Source organism: Anguilla anguilla, chromosome 13, assembly GCF_013347855.1.
Source record: "Anguilla anguilla isolate fAngAng1 chromosome 13, fAngAng1.pri, whole genome shotgun sequence".
Taxonomy (NCBI): domain Eukaryota; kingdom Metazoa; phylum Chordata; class Actinopteri; order Anguilliformes; family Anguillidae; genus Anguilla; species Anguilla anguilla.
The window spans coordinates 3,492,019-3,499,518 of record NC_049213.1 but is presented as its reverse complement, the minus strand read 5'-3'; positions in this window follow the sequence as shown (position 1 = coordinate 3,499,518).

Sequence of the window (7,500 nt, the reverse complement as noted above, 5' to 3'; positions counted from 1 at the left end):
CTCGTCCTCCTCACCCCCCGCCCTCCACGCCCCCTCCTCTCCTCACACTTCCTCCCGCTCCCCCAATCTGGCCCCCGGCCTTCGCGGGTGGCTCGAGAGATGAGTGGGCGGGTGTGAAAACCAGATGTGCTTCATTAGGAGCACTTTCTCCGTCGTGTGGTTTTTTTTTAAAGCCGCTGTTACAGTTAACTGTCAAAAGCTAACTGCCGAGAGCCGGAGCTGTGTCTGTGACGGCTCGTCCAATCAAAGCCGCCCTCGAAAATGGCAGAACCGGGCCCCCCCGCCGTGCTGGCTGTGCTGGATGGGCAAACAGGAATTATCTCCAGCGAGCGACGGAGGCCCGGTGGGGGGAAAGGGACTTTGGACAGCACTGTGGCAGGGTATCGGGACGGGCCGATGGGTTTGGACAGCGCTGTGTCAGGGTATCGGGACGGGCCGATGGGTTTGGACAGCGCTGTGTCAGGGTATCGGGACGGGCCGATGGGTTTGGACAGCACTGTGGCAGGGTATCAGGACAAGCTGATGGGTTTGGACAGCACTGTGTCAGGGTATCGGGATGGGCCGATGGGTTTGGACAGCACTGTGGCAGGGTATCGGGACGGGCCGATGGGGGGAAAGGCAATTTGGACAACATTGTGTCAGGGCATCGGGACCTTGTGTGAGGAACACTCCTTTCACCGTTTCAGATCTTAATGAGGTGGGCTGGGAAGACCCGTATGAAACCCTCTTCTGCAGGACATCCCTCAGCCAATCATTGGTGGTCATTTGGAAAGCATTGTGGGCATTACTGCTCTAGCTTAAGAACAAATGCCACTTACCCACAAGCACCAAGATGCCCTTAGGAAATAACTTCCTGTAATTGTAATCAATTACTGTAATCAATACTCAATGATCTGATATGAGGCTATTTCTCTGGATTAATTACACACAGGCTCAGTAGTACAACAGTAGGCAACTGAAGACATTCTAAAGGGCCACTTGACCTCTTAGAGACAGGGGTAGCTGATACCACTGATGTCTCATAATTATGTCCTCCCTGTAGAACGGAGGGAATCAAGTAGAGGGATAAATATGAAGAGAAAGAAATTTAAAAAAAGAATTGGAGAGAGAGCGGTGGATTTCCAGAGAACGTCAAAACTGAAAAAGTAGAGAACAAAAAAAAGTTACGAAAAAAAATCAGAGCGAGAGAGAGAGGGAAGGATATGAAGAGACTGATGATAAATGAATGAAATGGGATAAAAGGAGAGAAGGGGGTGAGAGACAGAGGGAGATCAGCATGGTGGAAACAGGGGAAAGGGAAGCAGTGAAGGAGGGATAGGGAGAGAGAGGGGGGAGGGAGAGAGAGAGTGAGAGAGAAAGTAGAGAGAGGGTGAAAGAGAGAGAGAGAGAGGAAGAGGGAGATGGAGAAGGAAAGGGAGGGAGAGAGAGAAAGAGAGAGGGAGTGAGAGAGAGGGACAGAGGTAGAGAGTGAGAGAGAGAGGGAGATGGACAAGGAAAGGGAAGGAGAGAGAAAGAGAAAGGGAGTGAGAGAGAGAGAGTGGGAGAGAGAGAGAGGGAGGGAGAAAAGGAGAGAGGGAGGCAGAGAGAGAAGGAGGGAGAAAGGGAGAGAGAGAGAGAGAGAGAGAGGGAGGAATAAAGCGTCTGCACCAGCGGGGGTCTGAACGCTCGCTCTGACTCCGTGGCTCGGGCTCCAGGCCCCGCCCCCTCCCTCCAAGCGAGGACCGGGCGAAAGGTTAATTGTGTCTAAGAATACTTACGGCCGTTTGCATTTTCTCTCGCCGGGAAGGGTGCATCTGTAACTCCTGACCTTTTGTTGTGCTGCCTAATGAAATCTGTACCATTAATCACCACCCATTTATTATTTCTTTCTTTTTTTCACCCTGATATTCACTGCAGGGGGGTCCATCAGCCCCTCTGCCCGTCCGTCCCCCGTCCCGCAGGTGCAGTAATAACTCAAGCCCCCCGAACCGGGAAATAAGATCTGAGCCTCTCCATATGCGCCTTCCGTCATCTCCCTGACAACGGTTGATAGGGGTGGGGCCCGGGGAAGGGGGCGGAGCAGAGTGAGCCGCCGACAGGTGACAAGGGGGGGAGTGCGGGTGCACTAAATGTTCTTTTTTTTAATGCTTTTCCAAGTTTTTCTCCTAAATTTTGATTGCCTAACAGCTTTTTAATCAGTTCTTAACCCACAGCTGCTGCCCTGGATACGTGCCGTCCACCGAAGGAGGGCATGTCAGGTCTCCACTTCCTGCCAGGCCACCACTTCCTGTCCAGAGGAGGACCCCTAGTGGTGTGCAGCAGAACAGGCGCGCATGGAGCACGGGTCACTGGCGTGCGACGAGACTCGCGGCGACTTCCCTGGAGACTGAATCCCTCCCTTTCGAGGTCTACACCAGAGCCGGTGTCCGTTGGCCAGGCAGCACCAGCATGGTCCGGGTTCGATGGAAAGAGAGAGCGTGTTGAGGGGTAGGGGTTAGAATTGAGGAAAGAAAATGGAGGCTTTCTTCCTCAGTAGTGACCACTGGAGGAATGGAAAGCCAGCCAATGATAGCCTGAGCCTCCGCAATCCAGGGCCTGTGACCTCACAATGGCAGGGGGCGGAGCAACAGTGTGGGCACACTTCTGCTGAATTCGCAAGTGGGATGGAAAAAGAGAGAGATGTGGGGGGGATGGGGGGGGGGGGGGGGGGGGGGGGTTAGAAAATAGGGAATTACCAGCAGGACAATATTGAAGAGACCATCACACCTGCATATCCAACATTGTATATCAGATTGCAGGGGTACAGAGTGATCCGGAAAAGAAAATGGATTCACACCGAAGCCGAGACAAATTTAATCATGCGCCACAATGCTTTGACCTGGACAGGTCTACGCCAGGTCACCACCTCGAGTGTTCAGCAAAGAGCTTTTCCACCAAAAGGTCGAAACCCACCGCACCATTAAGCCTGTCGCGGGTGCGCCGGGCTACTGTGTGAGAGGGCGTCCGCTCGACGGCAGGGCGCAGTTTGTCACGTTCGGCCTTAAAAAGCGTAATCAAACCTGTCCTCGGAATGAAAGAGGATCCGGGGTCTACAGGCCTGTACACAGCCTTGTAAAAGGCATCAAATTAATGTGAGATGCTGGCCTTCGGGGGGAGCTTGACATATAAAGAAATGAAGAGAGCGGCGCTCTGTAGCCATCTCTACGTCCTGTACAGCCTGTACTGGGGATGTGAGGGAGCGTGGCAGTGAGCGCGCTCAGAAACGTCTGGGGAAAAAAGCGTGAGCATTGAGCTCCGATCCGCTTCAGCCAGTATCTGACCATGAAGTCTCTTTTTCTCCATAAAGAGTACTTTCAATGTTCTACATAGTAGCAGTAACATAATGAATCAAACTCCACTGGCTCGGGACAGCCGGGTCTAAATTAAATTTGACGATGTGTTCGAATGCGTTAGAAAGGACCCTCTGAGTGTTACAAATGTCAGGCTGATGAAAAGCATTTGTTATCATGCGACGTCTCCTTGAGAAAATTACTTGTAAATACGATGACTGATTGGATTGGGGGGTGTTGCGGTGTGCGTCTTTCTGAATATGCAAAAGTACGTTAGAAGAAGATCGGTCAATATGACAAACGATGTGGGTGTACGTAAAAGAAGGTGGAAAATCCAATATGGCGGACGTAAGCATAAACAGAGCGGAGTGTGAGAGATACAAACCTCAAAATCACACTCTGATTGGTCAATCGAACGGATACAGCACTGGAAGTAACATCCACAGTTACGCCTGATCAGCTCCGTACTGTCACTGAGGCAAAAATGCAAGTGTTAAACAAAAACAAGCACTCTTTCCATCGATTAAAAAAACTCAAAATACTTTCACATTTGACAAAGAGATGTAATACATATGTGATATTAAAAATTAGGCGAAGAAAATCTAAACAGTTAACATAAATAATTTGGTGGTTTAGCTTGGGGTATCATTTGGAATGCCCACACAAACATTTTATATCTTATCTTATCTTAATTACTGCTGGTTAGAATATCGGTTATCAAACAATTATTGTAAAGACAATGGAGAATGAGAGTAGTGTACTTAGATTAGACTATTGTAATCTAAGTATGCACTTGGTGCTCCCTGTGATGTTTCCCGTAATCCAAACAGTGAATAAACTGATTATTAAAAATATTCTCTGGGGCTTCAGCTGGGGGTGCCCCAAGCTGCCCCCCCCCTCCCCCCCAATGGGCTGAATGTACGCGTGTTGGGGATTTTAATGGTCCCATTACTCAACAGAATAATCGATGCTCTGTCAGGTCTGCCTCTCGCCTGGGCGCAATGTCATGGAATTAGCATTGAGCTGCATGTTAGCATCCCGGGTGCAGCGCCCGCTATGTCGTGCTACTGTCCTGATGGGCAGCCGTTCTGTCATCACACGAGATGTTTCTGATCATTTACAATTTCCTTTTAAAAAATGTATTCATACAAAATATTTTGTGTGAACTGTATTACTAGAACTCTTGCACTTTTTACATTGAGATGTAAAAACTTATTTAAAAAAAAAGTTTTGTCTGATGTGTTGAATAATCACCAAGAATAATATATATATATATATATATATATATATATATATATATATATAAACCAAAGGTATCCAGACACCCCTTGAACTGGGGCTGTTTTTCATAGTTTGGGCTAGGTCCCTTAGTTCCAGTGAAGGCAAATCTTAATGCTGCAGCATGCAATGACATTCTAGATGATTCTGTGCTTCCCCAAACCATTTCCAGTTTCAGTAATTCCCCCAGGCACACAGCAAGGTCCATATTGAAATGGTTTTGTCGAGATTTGGTGTGGAAGAACTTGACTGGGCTGTAAACCCTACTGCAAGCCAGGCCTAATCTCCCAATTATGCTCATTTATGCTCTTCAGGGTGAATGAAAGCAAATCCCTGCAGCAATGCTTTGATATCTAGTAAAAAGCCTTCCCAGAAGAGTGGAGGCTGTTATGGCAGCAAAGGACAGACCAACTTCATATTAATGCTCATAATTTTGGATAAGATGTCAGGTGTCCACATACTTTTGACCATGTTGTGTGTATATATATATGTATGTGTGTGTGTGTGTATGTGTGTGTGTGTGCAGACAGGTGACAAATTAAAGGAAAAATCAATATAAAGTGTCTTAGTAAGATGTTGGAACACCATGGGCCAGCAGAACAGCTTCGATGCACCTTGGCAAGTCTCTGAAACTCCACTGGAGGGATGGAACACCATTCTTCCAAAAGATATTTTCCCATTTGGTGTTTTGATGATGGTGGTGGAGAGTACTGTCTAACACCTTGGCCCAAAATCTTCAGTAGATGTTCAAGTGGGTTGAGATCTGGTGACTGTGAAGAACATAGCATATGATTCCCATCATTTTCATCAGACCATTCTGTGACTCCTCGTGGCCTGTGGATGGGGGCATTGTCATCCTGGAAGAGACCACTGCCATCGAGATAGAAATGTTTCATCAAAGGATAACGGTGATCACTCAGAATAACTTTGCATTGGTTTGCAGTGACCCTTCCCTCTGAGGGGACAAGTGGACCCAAACCATGCCCAGAAAATGCCCCCCACAGCATTGCAGAGTCACTGGACCCCCTCACTGTAGGGGTCAAGCATTCAGGCCTGTACCGTTCTCTTGGTGTATGCCACACATGCACTTGCCCACTTGTCGCGAATATGGTGAACGATGACTCATCTGACCATACCACTTTTTTCTAAATCTCCATAGACCAGTGTGCATTCGTCTTTGTATTGAGGGGTTCATGCACTGCAACCCTACTATAATATCCCTCTCTGTGTAGTTGCCGCCAGACTGTGCTTTCTGACACAGTCTGATCACGTCCTGCATTGACATTCTCAGTCATCTGAGAAAGAGTTGCTCTTCTGTTTTTCCTTACATATCGCACTAATGCACGAGCATCATGGTCATCGAATGTGCGATCACAATTTCCGACCCTATTTACTGATGTCTTTTCCATAAATCTAAATGCAAATGTCACTTTAGTCACTGTTCCTGTTGAAACACTAGCCAGTTGAGCAGTGTTTGTGACTGAAGCTCCTACCATCCATGCCCCAATAATTAACTCTCTTTCAAAGTTACTTAGATTTTTTCCTCTTGCCATCTTGATCCAAAATCAAGGTCAACTGAGCCTGCTCAGCATTTTTATACATGCCACAGAGCATGATAGGATGTTAATTGCTTAATTGTATCATGCAGCACACCAGTATGGAAGGGTCTGCATTCATTATGTTTCTCCACTCATTTATTCAGGTTTTACCTTTAATTTGTCACCCCTCTGTTTATGTATATGTGTGTATGTGTGTGTTTGTGTGTTTGTGAGAGAGAGAGAGAGAGAGGGAGAGAGAGAGCATTTTAAAACTCCATTTTATCTATCATCAGTTCAAAACAAAATTCCATTTTTCAGCCCCATCCAAAAAATTAAAAAAATAAAAACAAATGGAAGATATCATACATGATAGGTAAGAGCACATACCAGCGAGCTCCGTAATATTTGGGACAAAGATTTTTTTTTTTTATGTAGTTGGCAGCAGACCTTGTGGGTTGCAAGCTGCCTTTGGCTCTCAGAATGTAAACCTGTCCAGATGTAGTAAATAGAGTAAGAGACTCCTCTTCAGACCGCATCGCATCTCCATTGCTTACAGGCCCTGGTTGTGTACTCCTCACACCAGGCTATGGGTCTGTGCATTACCCATGATGCAGCTGGATTCTGAGTGATGGCCTTGCCTTAGATACCAGCGTTGTGAAGCTCACATCACACAGTGTTTATCTGGGACTGGGCCACAGAGTCAGTTCTGTTTGTAGGTGTCTATAATCCTTTTTAAATGTATGTCGCTCCCTGTCGATGAGCTTTGACTGCTACTCCTCTTTGCTGATGTAGTTTGCTCATGTTTGGCATAAATTTTATGTTGTGGTAATTTTCGCCACTGTTCCCCTAGCCACACTGAATAATTTTTTCAGTTTGTGTGACTGATGCACCTGCAGTTTGGGCAGTGACCATTCGCATTAGAGCTCTGTTGGTGACCTCAGGTTGCTTTGGAAGGTAAGGTAAGGTAAGGTAATCTTTATTATCCCTGAGGGGCAATTTGTTGCACAGCCAGCATATAAATAAATACAAACATCAACAACAAGCAACACACACCAATCAACACACAAACAGTTCACACAAAAAACATAAAATTCCCTAATATGATTTAAAAGGCCAATAGCAGCAGGGACAAATGAGTTTTTAAATCTATTGGTCCTGCATCTTGGCAGATTATATCTGTGACCAGATGGAAGTAACGTGAACTCACTGAACGAGGGGTGACTAGGGTCCGCAAGGATTGACTGGGCCTTCTTTGTGGCTCTGATTTTGTGCAGTTTGGAGAGGTCATTTAGGTTTGTGCCTGCAAGTTTACTGCACATTCTGACAACTGATGTTAAAACGGGTTAAAAATGGGATAAAAAACAACCAACCGACAG